Source organism: Delphinapterus leucas, chromosome 5 (genome assembly GCF_059928025.1).
Source record: "Delphinapterus leucas isolate spDelLeu-1000000601 "Yukka" chromosome 5, BTC_Dleu_Yukka2, whole genome shotgun sequence".
In the NCBI taxonomy this organism is placed as follows: Eukaryota; Metazoa; Chordata; class Mammalia; order Artiodactyla; family Monodontidae; genus Delphinapterus; species Delphinapterus leucas.
Genome location: NC_143133.1, coordinates 30,418,390 through 30,441,423, shown reverse-complemented (window position 1 = coordinate 30,441,423; position 23,034 = coordinate 30,418,390). Strand labels below are relative to the sequence as shown.

General features: G+C 38.0%; 1 long non-coding RNA gene across 2 annotated transcripts in view; it reads right to left on the bottom strand.

The window, feature by feature from the left end:
• The window catches only part of LOC149749110 (uncharacterized), a 94,989-nt gene that overhangs the window by 39,559 nt on the left and 32,396 nt on the right, over nucleotides 1-23,034 (bottom strand). Inside the window, exon 2 of one of the 2 annotated variants that reach the window (XR_016393219.1) lies at nucleotides 3,432-21,160. The exons of the other annotated variant lie outside the window; for it this stretch is intronic. This is a non-coding gene — a long non-coding RNA (uncharacterized LOC149749110). Of the gene's footprint in view, nucleotides 1-3,431; nucleotides 21,161-23,034 lie in introns of those variants that run through there. 2 annotated transcript variants of the gene reach the window in all.

The window sequence follows — 23,034 nt, the reverse complement described above, 5'->3', positions numbered from 1 at the left end:
CTACCTTTACCACTTTTAGAGGAGAGGAAAAGTACTAAAAAGAGTTTTATTTCCTGAACACCCACTAGTAACACTACTAGTGCCCTTGGTAGAAGAGTAACACCTCTGTTACTAAAGGCACCAAGTACACTGTAGGGAAGAGAGATGGTTTTTGTTTTGTCTGTTATGTTTACAGGTCTCTATTTGTGTTTCCTCGGGTTCTCTCATTAAATCTTAAAGTCCCCAAGAGTTTATGACTTAATGTGTGTCTTCTGCTTCTTTTGTAATTCTTCACAGTAGCTGGTAGAGTGCCTGGCACATAAAGAATCGTCAACAAACCGTGGCTGATGGATAGAATCGCCCTGTACGTAGGTGGAACAGCCCTAAGCAAGCACTAATAGCTAGAATTTCTTGGGTCCTGACAGTAGTCAGTGTCTAAAACCTAGAAAATAGGCTGCTCTGGCCACTTCGGTGCTCAGGAATGACTAAACATTTCATTTCTGCAGCCACTGAGTTTGGTTTTTTCTAGTCATCTCTGAAAGCAAGTGCTAAACATGTAATGACCTTAATCTTTCATTTTTCTGACACTGGTATATAATCAACAGTAACCATAAGGTAGACCCAATGCTTAGTAATAGGTGACATAAGAGCATTCACTCTGAATGTAGCCACTAAGCTGTGGAAAATATAATTAAATTCTGTCAGCATAAGGGACGTTTCAGTAGAGACTTTTGCACTCAAACTCCTGAAATACCAATCCCTTTGCTTTTCAGGCCTTCTTTTGGTGCCTCTGAGTAAAATCAAAAGCAAATGTGTGGAGTAAAATAAAAATTAGGAACTCTTAATCCCGTAAGAAAACTCCTGCTCTGCGATTTGATAGGGTCAGGAGCTGGGAGGAAGGATTCAATTTTCAGCGGCTCTGTTCTGTCCCTGCAGCCTGCCATGTGTTCCAGCCCAGCCTTGATCGGCAGCCGTCGCTGTTTACTATGTGACAGACAGCTGTGCCCTACCGGCTCTAGGCCATCGTTGTCATTCCTCCACCTCGAGCACCAGCCGTGTGTGACATGAGGCACTTCCGGAAACTGCCGCCCATCCTGAGCAGTGGTCTTTGGCAGGAAAGCGCAATGTCGGACCAGGGCTGATCATCAAAGGGTCTCCCAAGACACAGATAAAAAAGCAGACAGAAAAGGAAATTCCCTGCTATATACGACTACCAAGAAATAAAGCTTACAATATGCCATCAAAAATCTACTACTAGTACTTTCTATCATATTTGGCTCTGTTTTCAGCTGTTACAGCTTTCCCTTCACCTGCTGGGCTCTTTTTGAAATAGAGATGCCAGGAAAGGGAAGCTCAGTGCAGCTCATGATTGAGAGCTGCCTGCACAACCACGCGAATCACACCTGGGACTGAGGCTCTGCTGTGTCTAGCACGTGCCTGCCATCTGTAAAATGTTCAGTCCCCTTATCATGCTCGGCCTTCTCACCACCCCATTTTTATATATGTAATATTTTAAATGTTGTTTACAAAAATAATTTGAGGCGGTCTGAAATAAAGTATACGAACATGCGTGTGTTCGTGTATTATACATTCTTTATTGGCGTGTGTTATGTATGTTTATGCACCAACAGAATAAAGAATAAAAATTAATGCAATAAAAATGAATGTCTTCTTTCTATTGTATAGATACAGATTTTTTAAACACAGTATTCTAGTTTGCTTTCATTTTGTATTTTCTGTGTCTGGAAGACAATGATAAAAAATGAGGTGGAAAGGATTGTGGAACCCAATATAAAAAAATTCACCGTTTTCCTTAAAGTGATTTATTTTATCATTTTGAATGATAAAGAGCCTGGCTGGCCATCTGTTAGACTGTAGAGGGAATGCCTGCTACAGGTGGGAACTGGACCTGTGACCTCCCCTGTTCCTCCCAAATTAGCCATTTTATCATCTTCATGTGCTAGGCAAATTCTTTTAAAATGTTTTTCCAAGAAAATTGTCAAGCTCAAAAGCACTGATTCATACAGATAATTGGTACTACTCTTGGTATCTTTTCTGTTCAAACAGGAAGAGAAGAGTAGGGAGGAACAATTCCATGGGACTTGAAAGGAGAGAAAACCATTCAAGAGGTGACTGAATCTGTTTCAGCCTCATATTTGCAATACCAGCATTATATGGTTGAGTTGCAGTTTCCATTATAGGTCCCTTTTTCAGACCTTTGTAATTCATGCCTAGCCTGGCATGACTGACTTTAAACAAAATTTAAAAATATTCCTATGAAAGACAATGAAATTTATTTTACCAATTTGCTTTAGAGATGAGAAAACTAATAGAAAAACAAAAAACACAGAGTTTCTTTAAAATTTCAAGCAACTCTATGCTTGAAATTTATATATATACATATATATATTAAAATATATATACACTTTTTTTTTTTTTTTTTTTGGCTGCCCCACAGGATCTTAGTCCCCGACCAGGGATTGAGCCCTGGCCATGGCAGTGAAAGCACCGAGTCCAGACCACTGGACCGCCAGGGAATTGCTGGGTCATATTTTCAACTGAGAAAGGAATACATAAATACAGCAATGGCCACTCAAAGAGAACGCAGAACAAGCCCTACCATAAGGAGCCCCAAGACATTTCTATGCTGGTAAAACCTGGTGAAAATAAAAATCTGGAGTAGCTTTAAAGAATGAAAGAAGTTTTGTTTTGTTTTTTAATGCAACTAACCCGCCAGAAAAGTGGGACAGAGGAGGATAATACTGTGCTGTTAACCCCAAAGCTTGGGGCAAAGCAAGTTCAGGGGAGAACTGTATGGACTGTTTATGACAGTCTTGAATTATTTTTAGCACCAGCTGGTAGGACCAGCTTCCTCACCCTATACGGACGCTCCTTAGTACCTACTCATAGCACAGCACTTGGGCAATTACCCAGTTGAAATTAATCACAGTTGAGCACTGCCGCCATGTCAAATACTTTAAGATACATTTCTGTCATCCTGGAGAGTATGTACTTACAGTACCAGAAAGTCAAATAATTGATATTATTTTTCCCATTACACAGATGAGGAGTCTGAAGCTCAGAAAAATTACTGAATTTTCCCAAGACGTGCTGGTAGTATTGACTGCTCAGACTTTTTTTTTTTTTTTTGCGGTACGCGGGCCTCTCACTGTTGTGGTCTCTCCCGTTGCGGAGTACAGGCTCCGGACGCGCAGGCTCAGCGACCATGGCTCACGGGCCTAGCCGCCCCGTGGCATGTGGGATCTTCCCGGACCGGGGCACGAACCCGTGTCCCCTGCATCGGCAGGCGGAGTCTCAACCACTGCGCCACCAGGGAAGCCCCTGACTGCTCAGACTCTGAAACTCCATTTGGCTGATCTGGGTTCATGCTCTTCCCACTACACCAGACTGGCTTTCAACCATTTCTCCCTGTTGAAGGGAGAGCTCTATATTCAATTTTTGTCACTAACGAAAGGAATGGATCTGCATTCCTCTGGAGTACATTGTTCTTAAATTAGAACAATTAATGGAGACTCCATTTTCTTCTTAAAAACAAAACTAAAATATATGAGTTTAGACATCATAATGTATCAAAATAGTTGTTCATTTGGTTATAAAAACATTTCTATTGGCAGAATGAATGTTTTGAGGTACAAAATAGCTGCTAATTTTAGAAATGCATTTTAAGTAGTAGCCCTTAAAGTGAGAACTTTCCTGGTAAAGCTTCATTTGTTTTTTTTTTTAATAAAAAGATGAATTGAATACACTGAAAATTAGATTACCAGCAAATCACAAATGGGATTCAAGATGACAACTACAGTGAGTAGCATAGTTTTTATCACTTGGGGCAGAGTAAAAAAGAGCACTGGGCAAGGAATCAGGATGATGTGGGATCTGATCTTGGCTTTCCACTGACCAACATAGTCAAATTGCTTAAGCTCAGTAAACCTGAAGTTCTTATTCTGTAAAATGCACTAAGTAATATATCTAGCTCCACTCAGCTATAAATTTCTATGATATGTTCCACATATCCACTCTCCATGTAGAAGTTTTGGTTAGAGACCACCTTTGAACAGTATTATTTAAAAAAAAGGAAAAAGAATGATTTGAAGAATTCATCACTGACACTTTGATTATATCCACATGTTCCAATAATACTGCATTGTCTAGCTTAAACCAATGAATATTCTCTCTCATGTTTAATCTATCCAGAGCTATATATAAGGTAGAATGGAAACCACTTCAGAGATAATGAGAAGACTATCAAGTCTATCTGAGGAGACCTGGCTCGCTGCTATCTCTCTCTCTCCATTTCCCACATACCCACTAGTTTAAAATATATTGGTTTTGGACTTCCCTGGTGGTGCAGTGGCTAAGAATCCGCCTCCCAATGCAGGGGACATGGGTTCGAGCCCTGATCTGGGAAGATCCCACATGCCGCAGAACAACTGAGCCCATGTGCCACAACTACTGAAGCCCACGTGCCTAGAGCCGATGCTCCAAAACAAACAGAAGCCACCACAATGAGAAGCCTATGCACCACAATGAAGAGTAGCTCCCGCTTGCCGCAACTAGAGAAAGCCCACACAGCAATGAAGACCCAACGCAGCCAAAAATAAATAAATAAATTTTAAAAATAAATAAAATAAAATATATTGGTTTTATAAGTGAAGGACATTCTTTAAAACACCTGGATTTTACTCTTCAAAAATAACAAGGTTGATGAAAATGAAATGTTGATGAAACTGTTGCAGATTAAAGGAGAGTAAAGAGACTTGACAATTAAACACAGTGTATGCTCCCTGATTGGATCTTAGACTAGGGAGAAAATAGCTATAAAGGATACTATTGAATTAACTGCTAAAATTCAAATATGGACTATAGATTAGATAATAGTATAAAATCGATAATAAATTTCCTGAGTTTATGACTGCACTTAAATTATGCAAGAGAATTCTTTATGCTTAGCAAAACACACTGAAGTATTTAAGGGTAGAGAGGCATGATATCTCTAACACACTCTCAAATGGTTCAGAGAAAAAAATATATAAATATATATTTTTACACATACATACAGTGTATGTATCTATACATATAAAAACATATGTGGTTATATATGTATGTATGTATATGTAAGTAGAGAATATTATAAAAACAAATGGGACATATACAAATATAAAACCATTATGAAAACTAATATAATGTTGTATGTCAATTATACCTCAATTTAAAAAAGAAAAGAAAAAATTTTAAAGAAATAGGAAAAAATATAAACTATTGGTAAATCTGGGCAATAGGTATTTGACAGTTCCTCATACTATTCTTATAACTTTTTTGTAAGTCTGAAATTATTTTAAGACAAAGCTACCCCCTGCCAAAATTGGTTCAGAACAAACATTTTATAAAACATGCTATTAACTACATTATGGGTAAAGACCCATTGTTTTATATACCCAACCAAGGTATCATCCCAACATATATCCTATCTTGTATAAATGATATTCTCCTGTATCTTAGATCTGCTCTTTCTCTCCACTCACTTTAGCCTTGACTCTGAGCACTTTATCTCCTAGTCTACCCACGTGATAGCTACCATGTCCCTGTCCCCATGGCTACTACTGACTGGCCCGTGGGTAAGCGTTTGACCCAGAATGGGCCAATCTAAGAATTAAATCTATGATTTTTGCACTGGGTCACAAAGGAAACCTAAATCAGTTACTCTCTGGTGGTTGTCTCAGTCTGGATCCCCCTAAAAAAGATTCTGAAACAAGGATTTGGGTACAAGTAGTCTATCTGGGAGATGATCCCAGGAAGCATGGTAAGAGAGTGTGAAGTGAGACAGGGAAAGGAAGAAAGCAATAATAAAAGGTGTTGAGTCCTGCTGGGAACCCTCTAAGAGACCTATAAAACAAAACTCAGAATTGTCCTCCCAAAGAATGAGGAAAGTAAAATATTTATGCACCAATTCCCACCCCTCTTTGGCTGAAGATTACTCCTGGGCATATTAACCACCTGGCACTTCTGGTCTGCCCTACCTGCTGTCCCAGTGCGCTCCCCCAGCCTCTGTCCTCAGGCAGAATGATGCAGATGCTAGAGGTAGGAAGCCTGGGACAGGTAGGGGAGAAATTCCCCAACTGTAGATGACCCCATAGATGGGCCAAGGAGACACAGCCAGGACAGCAACAGCGTCTGCTACAGTGGTTAATGGTGGAAAGTTTAGGAAGTTTTCAGTGGGCTGTACTTCCTGCCATGTGGAGGAATCCGGTCTGCCGGGAAAGAGAGAAGCAGACTTTCAGAGAAAGAGACGGAGTTAGTGGCAGCAGTGGAAGTCCTGATTCCAGCTGGTTTTAAGGCCTAGGCCCCAGTTTTGTCTGTTCAGCCCTGTCTAGGATTCAGTGAGCAATTAAAATCACATTTATATCTCAACAAATTTGAGTTGGGTTTTTGTCACGTAGCCAGAAGAAGCCTTACTATTAACCTTATTACAATATTATCACCTACATCCCTATGATGAGATACAAATACTTTCACCCTAAAATCCCATCATATAAATATGACCAAAGTAGAGTAATAATCATGAAAACTTCAGCTCTAATCTCTGTATTTCCCTCCACAGTATGATATCCCTTTACTTATTTTTAAATTGAGGCCATTTTTAAAATTTCCTCAAATATTTTCTTTATCCACTGTGGCATATATCACTGTACAACCAAAACTCATCGGACTTAGTGAAACATTCTCCATCTATCTTGAGGATGATTTTGTGAAAAAAGTATTCAGTGATTTCTATTTCTAGAAAGGATTTTACATTTTTTTAAAGAAATGTGTTTGTTGGGTATAAATTTTACAGCAATTGAAAAAATGTCTGGTGGTAAAAAAAAAAAAAACTAAAAGGAAATGAAATACAGTATAGCTTAGAAAAACAACTCAAATAATTTAATTTGGAGGGCAGGAAATAAAACATATGTATCCTTGATCCTGAGAATATAGCAGTATTTTGATGATGAAACAAGGTGGATAATTTTAATGTTCAGCTAAGTTGAAAAAAATGAAAACAAAATTAATATATATGCAATACACCCCCACATACACTTTATAGACAACTCATTCAAAAACATTCCCCAGAACATATTTTTACATTTCTCATGAGATTTTGGAATTTATACTGCAAAAGTATATAGGGAATATATGTAAGTAAGTTAAGACATCATCAAACCAATGATACAGGAATGCAGATCATGGGATGACTCCATCACCAGTTTTTCCCTACTCCACACTGCCTGTTTAACTATGAAAAATCTGGTGTTCAGGCTCATTTTTGCTTTCTAGAATAATATTTCAAATCATTATATAGGATATTTTAGTATAAGATATACCTTAAAAGTAATGCTTATCGATCCTTACAGTCTAAACAAGGAGCCATTTCATGAGATTTTCACAGACCAGTCATCCCTTTTCCTTCTTTAATTTTCATCATATCTACCTCATTATGGCTGTGTTTACACAGACAGGAAGTTGACAGCTTGTTTAATTTTGAAAATAAGAAATAATCTTGGGCTTCCCTGGTGGCGCGTGGTTGGGAATCCGCCTGCTAATGCAGGGGGCACAGGTTCGAGCCCTAGTCTGGGAGGACGCCGCGGAGCGGCTGAGCCCACGCGCTACAACTGCTGAGCCTGTGCTCTAGAGCTCACAAGCCACGACTGCTGAGGCCCATGCTCCTGGAGCCCATGCTCTGCAGCAGAAGAGGCCACCGCAGTGAGAAGCCCGCGCACCGCAACGAAGAGTAGCTCCCGCTCACCACAACCAGAGAAAGCCCGCGCACAGCAATGAAGACCCAATGCAGCCAAAGATAAATAAATAAAATAAATACATTTTTAAAAAAAGAAATAATCTTATTAGATTATTCATATCAAAGCAATTATCTGAGTAATCGAATGGGTGACTCAAAATCAGGATGTTATCCTGAATTATCTGGATAGCTCTCAACTTTCTAAGTTATTCTGTTGGAATAGAAATAACCTGAATACTATTTGTACTGTATTGTTCTTGGAATATGATGAATAATAAAAAGTAATGTCTACTTCTTACTTTATAAATAGCCAATGCAAACATAGTATTTATTTCTATTTTCCATTTCTTGGTGCAAGATACCTAGATGTCTCTTTTGCAAAACAGTATAGTGGGGTATTAAACATGGGAATTCTAGAATTACCACTACTTAGCTATCTACTTAGCCTCTACGCGCCTCAGTATTCACATCAGTAAAACTGAGATATTAGTAATACCTGATTGATAAAGTTGTAGTAAGGATTAAATGAGATAAATCTAGTAAAACACTTAGAAAGTAATTGAATATAGGTTGGATAAATAACAAGGTCCTACTGTATAGCACAGGGAACTATATTCAATATCCTGTGATAAACCTTAATGGAAAAGAATACAGAAAATATGTATATATACATATAACTGAGTCACTTTGCTATACAGCAGAAATTAACACAACATTGTAAATCAACTATACTTCAATAAATTTTTTTAAAAGAAAGTAATTGAAAGCACGTGTCTCACAGAGAAATTGGTAATATACACCCATGTTCATAGCAACATTGTTCACAATAACCAAAAAGTAGAAGCAATCCAAATGTCCATCAACGGTGGAATGGATAAACAAAATATGATATATATATGCAGTGGTATATTATTCAGTCTTAAAAAGGAAGGAGAGGGACTTGCCTGGCAATCCAGTGGTTAAGACTTCACGCTTCCACCACTGCAGGGAGCACAGGTTCGATCCCTGGTCAGGGAACTAAGATCATGCACGCCCATGGCGTGGCAAAAAAAAAAAAAAGGAAGGAGATTCTGATACATGCTACAACACAGATGAACCTTGAGAACATTCTGCTAAATGAAATAACCCAGTTCCAAAAAAAAAATACTGTCTGATTTCACTTACATGAGGTGTCAAGAGTAGTCAGACTCAGAGAAACAAAGCAGAATGATGGTTGCCAGGGGCTGGGGGGAGGGGGAAGTGGGTAGCTGTTGTTTAATGGGTATAGAGTTTCAGTTTTGCAAGATGAAAAAGTTCTGGGGATTGGTTGCACAACAACGTACATGTACTTAGCACTATTGAACTGTACACTTTAAAATGTTTAAGATGGTAAATTTTGTTATGTGTATTTTACCACAATTCTTTAATGGAAAGAAATGGAAAAGAAAAATTTTTTAATAAAAAATTTTATTTTACCTTTAAACAAAACACTTGGAAAGTGCATGGTATAGAGAGTTTCAATAGAAAAGGGCTATTATCTTTGTTTTTCTCTTTCTTTTTAAAATTTTCTGATTGAGAACCAGGCTCATTTGTATGTTCTGTGATCCCAAATGGTTATTTAATCAATATAGGAACAATTCTCTGGGGTCAAATGGAAACAAGCAATTGACTTTCTTCTAGGGTTGTTCAGGGGGCCCTGGGTGGGGATAAGCCCTGTGAGGAAGGAAGTGCCTGGAATGAGATATCCAAGCAAGTATCAGGAGCACAAGTGGTGAGCTCTCTGTGGGGTGGCACTAAAAAGCTGGCAGCCAACCAGTTAGCTGTTTATGTAAATGAAGGAGAGCTACTACAGATCCTGGTCCTTGCTCCAGCAGAGGGTCACTGTAAACTCTCTACAGGCCATAAATGGAGACTAAGAGGTGGTCCATTCAAGCCCAAGGAGAATAAATATTATCCATCAGACCTATGGCATTCGAACCTCCCATCAACTACTCTGACGGCAGGGGAACTGAGGGATGCTGATATAATATGACACAAAGTTGAAAGAGCACCATAAAGTAATCTAATCAGTGAGTAAGGGGCTATAAATTCCAAATACCTTGGAGTAAGCTTAACAAGAAATATGCAGTGCTGACATAAAGAAAAATACAAAATTTTACTGGGGAATATAAAAGTAGTGGTAAATGAATGGAGTAAAATAACTTGTTCTCAGACAAGATGAATTAATGTTGTTAAATTTCAAATCTCCTAAATTTCATTTATAAATTTAATGTAACTAGATTTAAATTTCCAATTCCAGAATTAGGCAGCAAAAGAGTCAAGAATGGATTTACAACTCTTAGGCAAAAATAACTAGACAATGTACTTCCGGCCTGATACTAGACAGATAGGTTAATGAAACAGATTCTAAATTCTGTGACACATCTGAGAATTTAGAATTAGTGAAGCACTTTTGTAATCAATACAGAAAGAGTAGATTTTTAATGAATGGCAGCTTAAAAAATTTGTTAACTGTGGAAAAATACAGTTAGATTCTTTACCTAACACCATATACTAACATATATTTGTATATTTCCATATAGTTTGAATCATATATTGTGAAAATGAAATCAATGTCTTACTTATTTAATTAAAAAAGCAAAAAAGATTTTAAAAAAAGAATTCAAGTGACCAATATAACTTTGAAAAAGCGTTCAAACTCATTACAATTTAGAACATGAAAATTAAAATAATGAGATATGAGTGTAGCCCATAAAATTGGAATTTAGAAAATGATTGCACAAGTGCCAATGAGAGTTCAAGAAAAGGGGCACATCCATTAACTACAGGTGAGAATGTAAATTGGTATAATCTTTCAAGAGCAATTTGGCAATATTCTTCCAAAGTGTTAAAAAAAAAAAATGTTCAGACCTTTTTCACCCAGCTTCCACCTCCAGAAACATGGTAAGAAATAATGAGGACTTCAATATCTAGAAATATCATGAACTATGTAACCTGAAAATATGAAATAAGTTTCTGCTACAAAGCACCCAGAAATGTTGGATTAAAAATAAACTTATTTTTTAAATACTGGGGGGAAGACAAAATGAATTTGTTTATGAGTGAAAACCTTGGCAGCCCCAGAGGGGCTTATTAGTATCAACAATCGAGAGATTTTTTTTCAAATGAAGGAAATATATTCAAATAATCTAAAATTCAAGTCATAAAAGAGAGGTAGGGAAAAGACTTATTCCCAAACCTTTCTTCAAACCACTCCCCAGAGGCAAATATGTACTTGTACAGTCTTATGTATATTGTGCAAATATGCATTTGGAGACTTATTTTAAATCCATATGGCAGCACACCATATACACTGTTCTGCACCTTGTTCTTTTCACTTCAGATAAGATTTTCTCATTCCAACATATAAAAAGCTTTCTCAGGGCTTCCCTGGTGGCGCAGTGGTTGAGAGTCCACCTGCCGATGTAGGGTACATGGGTTCGTGCCCCGGTCCGGGAAGATCCCACATGCCGCGGAGCGGCTGGGCCCGTGAGCCATGGCCACTGAGCCTGCGCGTCCGGAGCCTGTGCTCCGCAACGGGAGAGGCCGCAACAGTGAGAGACCCCCGTACCACAAAAAAATAAATAAATAAATAAAGCTTTCTCATTCTTTTTTTACCAATACACAGTACTACATTCAACAGTTAAAGTATAATTATTTAACCAATCTCCTGTGCGCAGGCAATTACATTATTGCCAGTCTTTCTTTTTTTTACATTGATAACAAAATGTTACTTTATTTATACATACTGTTTTTTAAATACAAATATCATGTTTAATTCATTTTTTTACATCTTTATTGGAGTATAATTGCTCCACAATGGTGTGTTAGTTTCTGCTTTATAACAAAGTGAATCAGTTATACATACACATATGTTCCCATATCTCCTCCTTCTTGCATCTCCCTCCCTCCCACCCTCCCTTTCCCACCCCTCTAGGTGGTCACAAAGCACCAAGCTGATCTCCCTGTGCTATGTGGCTACTTCCTACTAGCTATCTATTTTATGTTTGGTAGTGTATATATGTCCATGCCACTCTCTCACTTTGTCACAGCTTACCCTTCCCCCTCCCTATATCCTCAAGTCCATTCTCTAGTAGGTCTGTGTCTTTATTCCCATCTTACCCCTAGGTTCTTCATGACCTTTTTTTTTTTTCTTAGATTCCATATATATGTGTTAGCATACAGTATTTGTTTTTCTCTTTCTGACTTACTTCACTCTGTATGACAGACTCTAGGTCCATCCACCTCACTACAAATAACTCAATTTCATTTCTTTTTATGGCTGAGTAATATTCCATTGTATATATGTGCCACATCTTCTTTATCCATTCATCTGTCGATGGGCATTTAGGTTGCTTCCATGTCCTGACTATTGTAAATAGAGCTGCAATGAACATTTTGGTACATGACTCTTTTTGAATTATGGTTTTCTCAGGGTATATGCCCAGTAGTGGGATTGCTGGGTCATATGGTAGTTCTATTTGTAGTTTTTTAAGGAACTTCCATACTGTTCTCCATAGTGGCTGTATCATTTTACATTCTCACCAACAGTGCAAGAGTGTTCCCTTTTCTCCACACCCTCTCCAGTATTTATTGTTTCTAGATTTTTTGATGATGGCCATTCTGACCAGTGTGAGATGATATCTCATTGTAGTTTTGATTTGCATTTCTCTAATGATTAATGATGTTGAGCATTCTTTCAATGACTAATATTTGTTGGCAATCTATATATCTTCTTTGGAGAAATGTCTATTTAGGTCTTCTGCCCATTTTTGGATTGGGTTGTTTGTTTGTTTGACATTGAGCTGCATGAGCTGCTTGTAAATTTTGGAGATTAACCCTTTGTCAGTTGCTTCATTTGCAAATATTTTCTCCCATTCTGAGGGTTGTCTTTTGACCTTGTTTATGGTTTCCTTTGCTGTGCAAAAGCTTTGAAGTTTCATTAGGTCCCATTTGTTTATTTTTGGTTTTATTTCCATTTCTCTAGGAGGTGGGTCAAAAAGGATCTTGCTGTGATTTATGTCATAGAGTGTTCTGCCTATGTTTTCCTCTAAGAGTTTGATAGTGTCTGGCCTTATATTTAGGTCTTTAATCCATTTTGAGTTTATTTTTGTGTATGGTGTTAGGGAGTGTTCTAATTTCATACTTTTACATGTAGCTGTCCAGTTTTCCCAGCACCACTTATTGAAGAGGCTGTCTTTTCTCCACTGTATATTCTTGCCTCCTTTATCAAAGACAATGTGACCATACGTGCGTGGGTTTACCTCTGGGCTTTCTATCCTGTTCCATTGATCTATATTTCTGTTTTTGTGCCAGTACCATACTGTCTTGATTACTGTAGCTTTGTAGTATAGTCTGAAGTCACAGAGCCTGATTCCTCCAGCTCCATTTTTCATTCTCAAGATTGCTTTGGCTATTCGGGGTCTTTTGTGTTTCCATACAAATTGCGAAATTTTTTGTTCTAGTTTTGTGAAAAATGACAGTGGTAGTTTGATAGGGATTGCATTGAATCTGTAGATTGCTTTGGGTAGTATAGTCATTTTCACAATGTTGATTCTTCCAATCCAAGAAGATGTATATCTCTCCATCTATTTTATTGCCAGTCTTTAACAGCAACAAATAAAGCTTTTTTTTTTTTTGGCTGGGCCACGCAGCTTGTGGGATCTTAGTTCCCTCACCAGGGAACTAAGGCCCTCTGCAGTGAAAGCACGGAGTCCTAACTACTGGACCGCCAGGAAACTCCTGACAACAAATAAGGCTTTAATGAATAACATTGAACATAGGTCATTTTGCACTTACACAAGTTTATCTATAGGAAAAATTCTGAGAAGTGGAATTACCACCTGGAAGGATACAGCAGTTAAATACATATTATCAATGTATCCTTGTTTGATGTTGCAGCAGTCCATACACTTACCATCTATGTGGGAGACTACATGGTTCCCCAAACTCATGTCAACATAGTGTTTTATGAAATTTGTTGCTATCTGCCCCATTAAGAATGGAAAAGCAGTGTCAGTGGTGCTTTAATTTGAATTTTTCTTTTTATGAGTGAGGTTGAGTACCGTCTAGGTTTAAGAGCCAATTATATTTTGTTTTTCATGATCTGATCATATCATTTACTCACTTTTCTATTGTGCTTTTTGTTATTTTTTTATTGATTTGGTGGAGACTTTATATCAAGGAAATTAGCCCTTTGCTTATGATTTGAAGTATTTTTTCAATTTTCATTTGTTTTCTGACACTTTTAACAACTTTCTTGAGATATGATTGACTTACAATAAACTGCTTATATTTATAAAGTGTACAACTTGAAAAGTTTCAAACAGCTCTATTGAGGTACAGTTGACATGCAATAAACTGTACATATTTAAAGTATACAGTTTGATAAATTTTTACTTATTTATACACTCTTGAAATTATCACCACAATCAAGATAATTATTTGTAATCCCTCTCTCTTGTTCCTCTCAGCCTCCCACTCCATCCCTCAGACAACAACAGATCTGCTCTCTGCCCCTGTTGATTTGCATTTTCCATAGTTTTATGTAAATGGAAACATCCAGTACATACTCTTCTTTGTCTGGCTTCTTTCACTCTGCATAATTATTATGAGATTCATGCATGTTAACTTTTTATTGCTGAGTAGTATTCCACAATCATCCCAAATGATTTCCAAATGGTTTCAGAAAGGTATATACATAGAGAGAAAGAATATGAAAAAGTAAATGAAGAAAAATGTAAACAATTGATGAAATTGGGTAAAGAATACATGGGAACTCATTGAACTATTTCTTTAAAAAGAAAAAGGCTTTACTCAGATCAAATTCACATACTGTATAATTTACCCTTTTAAAGTGTACAATTCAACATTTTTTAGTGTATTCACAGGTTCTGGGGATTAGGATACGGGCAGATTTGGGAGGGCCATCATTTTGCATAGCACAATGTCTATTCATTGCCCATTTTAAAATTGTTATTTGTCTTTTTGTTACTGAGTTGTTCTTTATATATTCTGAATACAAATCTCTTATCAGATATATGTTTTGCACATATTTTCTACCATTCCATGGGTTGTCTTTTCACTTTCTTGATGGTGTCCTTTGAAGCACAAAAGTTTTAAATTTTAATAAAGTACAATTTATCTACTTTTCTTTTTGTCATTTGTGTGTTGTTTAACCCAAGGCCATGAAAATTTATTCCTACGTTTTCTTCTACAAGTTTTATCATTTAAGCTGTTACATTTCAGTATTCCATTCTTAGTTACCATTTATTTATGGTGAGAGACAGAAGTCCAATTTTATTCTTTTCCATGTGGATATCTAGTTGCCTTAACAGCATTTGTTGGAAATAATATTCTTTTCCCATTGAATGGTCTTTGTAACCCTGGCAAAAATCAAATGACCATAAATGTAAGGGTTTATTTCCAGACCCTCAATTCTATTCCACTGATGTGTAAGTCTACCCTTATGCCAGTACCATACCATCTTGATTACTGTAGCTTCACAGTAAGTTTTGAAATCAAGAAACGTGAGTCCTCCAGCATCATTCTTCTTTTAAAGTTTGTTTTGGCTATTCAGGGTCCCTTGCATTTCCATATGAATTTCAAGATCAGCCTGTCAGTTTTTGCCAAAAAACAGCTAGGATTCTCATTTGATTTAGGATTCTCTTAACTCTGTATGAATTTAAGAACAATTTGGGGAATAATGCCATCTTAAAAATATTGTCTTCCAACCCATGAACATGGGATGTGTTTCTATTTATTTTAAATCTTCTGTCTTTCAATAATGTTTAGTAGTTTTCAGTGTACATGACTTGCACTTCTTCTGTTAAAAGTATACCCAGGGCTTCCGTGGTGGCGCAGTGGTTAAGAATCCACCTGCCAATGCAGGGGACACGGGTTCCAGCCCTGGTCCAGGAAGATCCCACATGCCGCGGAGCAGCTAAGCCCGTGTGCCACAACTACTGAGCCTGCTCTCTAGAGCCTGCAAGCCACAACTACTGGAGCCTGCGCACTGCAACGAAGAAGAGCCCCTGCCCGCCGCAACTAGAGAAAGCCCGGGCACAGCAAAGAAGACCCAAGGCAGCCAAAAACAAATAAATTAATTTAAAAAAAAAGAAATCAACTCCTTTAAAAAAATAAGTATACCCAAGTATTTTATTCTTTTTCATGCTATCATAAATGGATTGTTTCCTTAGTATCATTTTCAGAATATTTATTTCTAGGATATAGAAATATAATTGATTTTTGTATATTGATTTTATATCCTGAAAACGTCCTCAAATTAATTATTTAGTAGTTTAATTATAATTAAACACATATTTATACACTTAGATTTAATTAAAGATGGTCCTTGTCTCTTCCAACTTCTGGTGATGGCCAGCATTCCTTGGCATTCCTTGACGGGTAGTCAAATCACACTAGTCTCTGCCTCCATCTTCACGTTGCTTTTTCTTCTGTGCCTATCATCTCCTCTGTGTCTCTCTTATGAGGATACTTGTCATTGGATTTAGGTTCTATATGGTTAATCCAGGATGATCTCCTCATTGCAACATCTTTAATTAAACCTACAAAGACACTTTTTCCAAATAAAATAGCAGTCATAGAGTCTGAGGATTAAAAATAAACATATCTTTTGTAAGGCCACCATTTAGCCCACTACAGATATCAACTGAGAATGTAGAGTAGGCAGTGTTATATGAGATTTGGACTTCTCATTTTATAGATGTTTTTAAAGCAGTGGAACTGAACGGTGCAACTCAGAAAGTACAGAAAAAATCTAAGGACCAAACCTTGGGGCCCTACATAACTTAGCAGTCAGGAAAAGGATAAGAGTCCAGCAAAGAAAAAGGGAAACACATGCTCTGTGAGGACAGAAAGTTGTCTGTTTTGTTCCTTAATTGTTTGCCATTATCTTAGGTCCTGGTATTTAGAAAACACTCCAAAAGAAAAGAACAAAAACAAAACTCCAACCATTCCATATGATTGCTTTCGATTAGGTGGCCATTAAAGTAAGGAAAAAACAAAAACATGCCAGTGTGGTATTGCAGAATTCCAGCGAAAAAGGTATTTTCAAGAAGAGATGCTTCCTCTTCCAGCTGTGGAGCCGCATGTGGAGGAGCTCTTGTCTATGCCAGCAGCCACGCTGCCCAAGGGTCCGCTGCAGTCTGTGCAGGTCTCGGGAAGCAGGAAGGTGACCACAGCCCTGGCACAGCACAAAGAGCTAACTGTTTCAACAAGGTGAACAGTGGCCCCTGGAGATGATTGAGCCGCTTGCTCTGCCATGTATGCTCCTGGAACCCGTTCTGTTCCTGTGCAGAGCCCGGCTCCCCTGCGTGGACATCCGTGCTTGTGTGAAGGGTGGCCCACATTTCTGCAACCTGCTAGCCCACCTCCAAAGCTCTGGCGGTCAGTTACCAGAAATACATGGATGGGGCTTCGGGAAGGAAATCAAAGACACGCTCATCTAGCAGGGCCAGACCCTCCCTGCTAGCAGCTGCCCCCATCACTGAAAAGCCAGAAAGTTCGGAGGCCCTGGTGCATGCAGCAGCCACCAGAAGCCTTACAGAGAAGCCAGCCACAAGGAGCAGGGCTCACCTTTATATTAAACAATGATTGTGGGATTTTAAGTTTTAAAGGAAAGGGGTGGAGGCCCCTTCCAGGTTAAGGTGATATGAACACAGACATCTATTTTTTTCCCTCCCCAATCCCCGTGTGAAAGATAATAAATGAGTTTTGTTCTAAACCTACAAGTGTGGGGAAAGCGGTAGAGGAAACGACAGCGACAAAATTTTGAAAGGTGGAAAGCGGATGGATGTGTGATAACTGATTTAGCACCCCCAAGAAACTCAGATCCCAAGCTGGCAGCAAGGAAAGTTCAAAATCAACAAAATTTGCACCACAGCCTCAAAACGATCAGAAATTGGCAATGCTAGAAAAATGTGAAGCACAGTGTGAAGAAGAGTTCCTAAATAAGGGGGTGTAGGCAAAAGCCGTTTGAGAAACAGTAAAAATCCCAGGTCCCTTTGCTCCAACCTAGGAAAAACAGAGGAGGGATGCCAGGAGACCATATGGCCAGTGAATTGCTGAATGCAGACACCTCTAGCCTTCTTCCCCAGTACAACTCCCAACATGCTGGCAGCCAGACATTTACCCTCCAGAAAAGAAACTGAGGCTCCTTTCCACAGACGCTGATCTGCCTAAAAGCAAGACCTAAAGGCACTGACCTCAGAGTTTCCCCTATAAATGGCCCACCCAGATTCCGATTCAGTGAAGCTCAGAGTTGAAAAGTCCTTCCCACAGGCTCAGGGTGTGAAACAGTTTTTTAGTCTCACGCTTTCTTGATCATGAGCAGAGAGCCAAGGGATTACAAGCCCAAAGAAGAAAGGCTCTGCCACAGAAACTGGAAACCAAAATAAGTAAAGAGAATAAAAAGGCAACTGTGGAGGAGGGAAAAACTAGATCCAACATGATTGGCTATGAATGGACAATTGTGGAAGCGGAATAATAGTAGGTAGGGATTCATTGTATCATTGTATCACTGTAGATATTAAAATTTTATGTAATGTGGAGTTTTAAAAGGGATGGTAGGAAAGGTTTGGATTTCTCAGCAATACTGGATATAAAAAGACAATGGAGCATAGGGCCACCTATTAATTTCTAATAATTGAAAATTTTTAATAATTTCTAATAATTGAAAAATTTTGAAATTTCTAATAATTGAAAAATTTTCCAAACAAATTCTATAACTAGGCAAACTATAAATCAAGTGCAAAGGAAGCACCCAAGTAGATGGACTGGCCCTAATGAATCAATGGTGGTCCACTCATTCTACTAGGAAGTAAGACAAAGTATCTGGGTGCACATACAGGTTGGTTGGTATATTTGGTAATGGAAATAAGAGCCAGTTCTCTTTTGATTGCTTTACTTTGAGGAGCACATAGTATAGTGGGACATATGGATACATAAAGAGATAGTGTTTATATGTACTAAAATAAAATGGCTGAGTTCTGTTATAGAGCTATGCATAGTCTTATGGGACCCCAGCCTTTTGGCTCAGGAAAGGCTTTAAGGGGTAGGTAATGCCTGAGATGAGTCTTAAGGAATGAATAGTGGTTACCCAGAGAAGAAGGAAGGGAAAAGCATTCAAAGCAGAAAGACTGCCATTATCAAAGGGACAAAGGAAGAAAATATCTTGGTGTGTATGGAATATAGCACAGAACCAAGCACAGAAAGTGTGCAGTAAATACTCACTGGCATCAATTAAATCACTTGGTATTTTCATGGACTTGGCATATCTAGGGTTACTAGAGGCTAGAAATGAAGCCAGAAAGTATACTGCAACTGTCTGTTATTCAAGTGTTAAGTTAATCATTTTGAGACAGCAGAATCAAGAAACAAGGTGCTGGAAACTGTATTCTGGAAGAGGTATTAAGGAGCTGGAAAATAGGAAACAACCGAGATGCTAAGGCTTCATTTACTGATGGACTGCAGCACTTATTTTTAGGAGTTTTCTGATTGATTCACAGTTCAAAGATTATTTTTGAACTGATTGAATTTAGCCTTGGCTGATACTGCATTTGTATAATTCAGCAATCTTTATCTTTACCTATTCTTTTGCTAGTTCATTCTACAAAAATTTTTAAGTACCCACTTGTATAGACACTTTATATAAAACAGTTCTTGGGGCTTTTGTAGTCTGAAGGGAAAGGCATATGCTAGAGAAATTATGCATGATTAAATATACAGATGGTATTTTTATATGGCACAAGGTTCCTGCCATATGACACAACAAGAATGTTCAAATATTTCAATACCAATAAGGTCGGCCTCAATCTTAAAAATATTACTGCAATGTTGGTGGGAATGTAAATTGATATAGCCACTATGGAGAACAGTATGGAGGGTCCTTAAAAAACTAAAAATAGAACTACCATATGACCCAGCAATCCCACTACTGGGCCTATACCCTGAGAGAACCATAATTCAAAAAGAGTCATGTACCAAAATGTTCACTGCAGCTCTATTTACAATAGCCAGGACATGGAAGCAACCTAAGTGTCCATCAACAGATAAATGGATAAAGAAGATGTGGCACACATATACAATGGAATATTACTCAGCCATAAAAAGAAATGAAATTGAGTTATTTGTAGTGAGGTGGATGGACCTAGAGTCTGTCATACAGAGTGAAGTAAGTCAGAAAGAGAAAAACAAATACGGTATGCTAGCACATCTATATGGAATCTTTAAAAAAAATGTTTATGAAGAACCTAGGGGCAGGATGGGAATAAAGACACAGACCTACTAGAGAATGGACTTGAGGACACAGGGAGGGGGAAAGGTAAGCTGGGACGAAGTGAGAGAGTGGCATGGACTTATATATACTGCCAAATGTAAAATAGATAGCTAGTGGGAAGCAGCCACATAGCACAGGGAGGTCAGCTCAGTGCTTTGTGACCACCTAGAGGGGTGGGATAGGGAGGGTGGGAGGGAGGGAGATGCAAGAGGGAAGAGATATGGGGATATATGTATATGTATAGCTGATTCACTTTGTTATGAAGCAGAAACTAACACACTATTGTAAAGGAATTATACTCCAATAAAGATGTTAAAAAAAAAATACTAAGTACAATGGTAATTTTTAGTGCATATTATAAACAAGGGCCCGGAAAAAAACAAAACAAATTTGGTCTTTATATGTGTTCATTATAATGAAAATACTAACCACTACTTACTATTCATGTGAAATTATAAATTTTTATTCAAGATGAGTCCAAGCCTATTGGATAGACTTTGAATACTAGTAAAATGACAGAACATACTACAGGGAAAGAGAAAGAACATATAGACTCATTTTCTTTTAAGTTTGAAAAAAGGAGTCTTTGATTCAAATGGAGCTTCTGTGTGGTGAATTAATGGGTCACCATAACCAAATGACTGTAAGTCACAATTTAACTGAAAACCAGAAGGATAAAAATAGCAAAGACTAAACATATAATATCCTTCTTTCTTCATCTTTGCTTCTGGAAGGTGTGTCTTTCCTGAACTATGAATCATTGCCTCAGACCTTGCAAATTTGTTCCATGAGAGGGAAGTACCAGAGAGCATTAATACTCTCATTGTGGGTGTCCCTGCTCAGGAGCGAAACGGTGCACAGTCTGCAGTTTGAATAACTCTCCTTCCCCATAGGTTGCATAAAATGGAAACTAATGTTAAAAGAAAAATAGTCCAAGTAGTTTCAGCCTTACCTTTCTATAACAGCTGTAGTGACTGTACTAACAGAAGGAAGATCTTATTGCCTCCTAGCCTTCTTTAACTAGCCTGGGTTATTGTCATAAGCAGCCACATCACAGAACTTCCAAGAGCTCAATCCTAAAAGGTAAATGAAAGTGTGATTCATTAAATGTACAGTTTACGCTTGATATTTTGGCAACCGTTGCTACTCTATAAGCCTAGAAATAAAATGAATAGGGCTTGAATTTTGAACCAGAATCAAAATTGAGGTTTCTTTCAAGACTTAGCTTGCTTGTTACAGAATTTTACCAAATTTCCAGATTAATAATCGTTATATTAACAAAAAACAATTTCAATATTGTTAAAAGTATAGCATTGTTGGGCTTCCCTGGTGGCGCAGTGGTTGAGAATCTGCCTGCCAATGCAGGGGACACGGGTTCGAACCCTGGTCTGGGAAGATCCCACATGCCGTGGAGCAACTAGGCCCGTGAGCCACAACTACTGAGCCTGCGTGTCTGGAGCCTGTGCCCCGCAACAAGAGAAACCGCGACAGTGAAAGGTCACACCAGTCAGAATGGCCATCATCAAAAAATCTAGAAACAATAAATGCTGGAGAGGGTGTGGAGAAAAGGGAACACTCTTGCACTGCTGGTGGGAATGTGAATTGGTTCAGCCACTATGGAGAACAGTATGGAGGTTCCTTAAAAAACTACAAATAGAATTACCATATGACCCAGCAATCCCACTACTGGGCATATACCCTGAGAAAACCAAAATTCAAAAAGAGTCATGTACCAAAATGTTCATTGCAGCTCAATTTACAATAGCCTGGAGATGGAAACAACCTAAGCGCCCATCATCGGATGAATGGATAAAGAAAATGTGGCACATATATACAATGGAATATTACTCAGCCTTAAAAAGAAATGAAATTGAGCTATTTGTAATGAGATGGATAGACCTAGAGTCTGTCATACAGAGTGAAGTAAGTCAGAAAGAAAAAGACAAATACCGTATGCTAACACATATATATGGAATTTAAGGGGAAAAAAAATGTCATGAAGAACCTAGGGGTAAGACAGGAATAAAGACGCAGACCTACTGGAGAACGGACTTGAGGATATGGGGAGGGGGAGGGGTGAGTTTTGACAGGGCGAGAGAGAGTCATGGACATACACACACTAACAAACGTAGTAAGGTAGATAGCTAGGGGGAAGGAGCCGCAAGGCACAGGGATATTAGCTCGGTGCTTTGTGACAGCCTGGAGGGGTGGGATAGGGAGAGTGGGAGGGAGGGAGACGCAAGAGGGAAGACATATGGGAACATATGTATATGTATAACTGATTCACTTTGTTATAAAGCAGAAACTAACACACCATTGTAAAGCAATTATACCCCAATAAAGATGTTTAAAAAAAAAAAAAAAGGCCCGCGCACGGCGATGAAGAGTGGCCCCCGCTTGCTGCAACTAGAGAAAGCCCTCGCACAGAAACGAAGACCCAACACAGCCAAAAATAAAAATAAATAAATAAAAAATTTTTAAAAAAAGTATAGCATTGTCTAGAGTCTGTGCATGTACTTTATTTCTGATATTTTTGCATTCCCTATAATTTCTATTTTTAATATATTCCTTTTGGTTATTCTATTAAAAAATAAAAATTAGGATTGACTTTTTAGCTTTTCTCCCAAGACATTTTTCTTTCCGTATATGAAACAAAAATTGCAAATGACAACGTCTTCAAAATTATATAGAAATAAGTTATGTACCATTTATTCTCTTATTTGTCTTCCCAATAATAGTTGCTTAAACAATTATGATAACGAATTTGTGGGTGAAATTATTATTACTTTGTATTTCTTTAAGCTTTCCTGGCTAATTCAGTGTACAACAGCAACACCTACTGGACATTTTTGTACTTCTCAGCTAAGAATCATCTCACTACCATTCAAAGTATGAAACTGGCTAAGGAATGCAATTTATACGGGTATTACGGACGATTATAGTTCTTAAC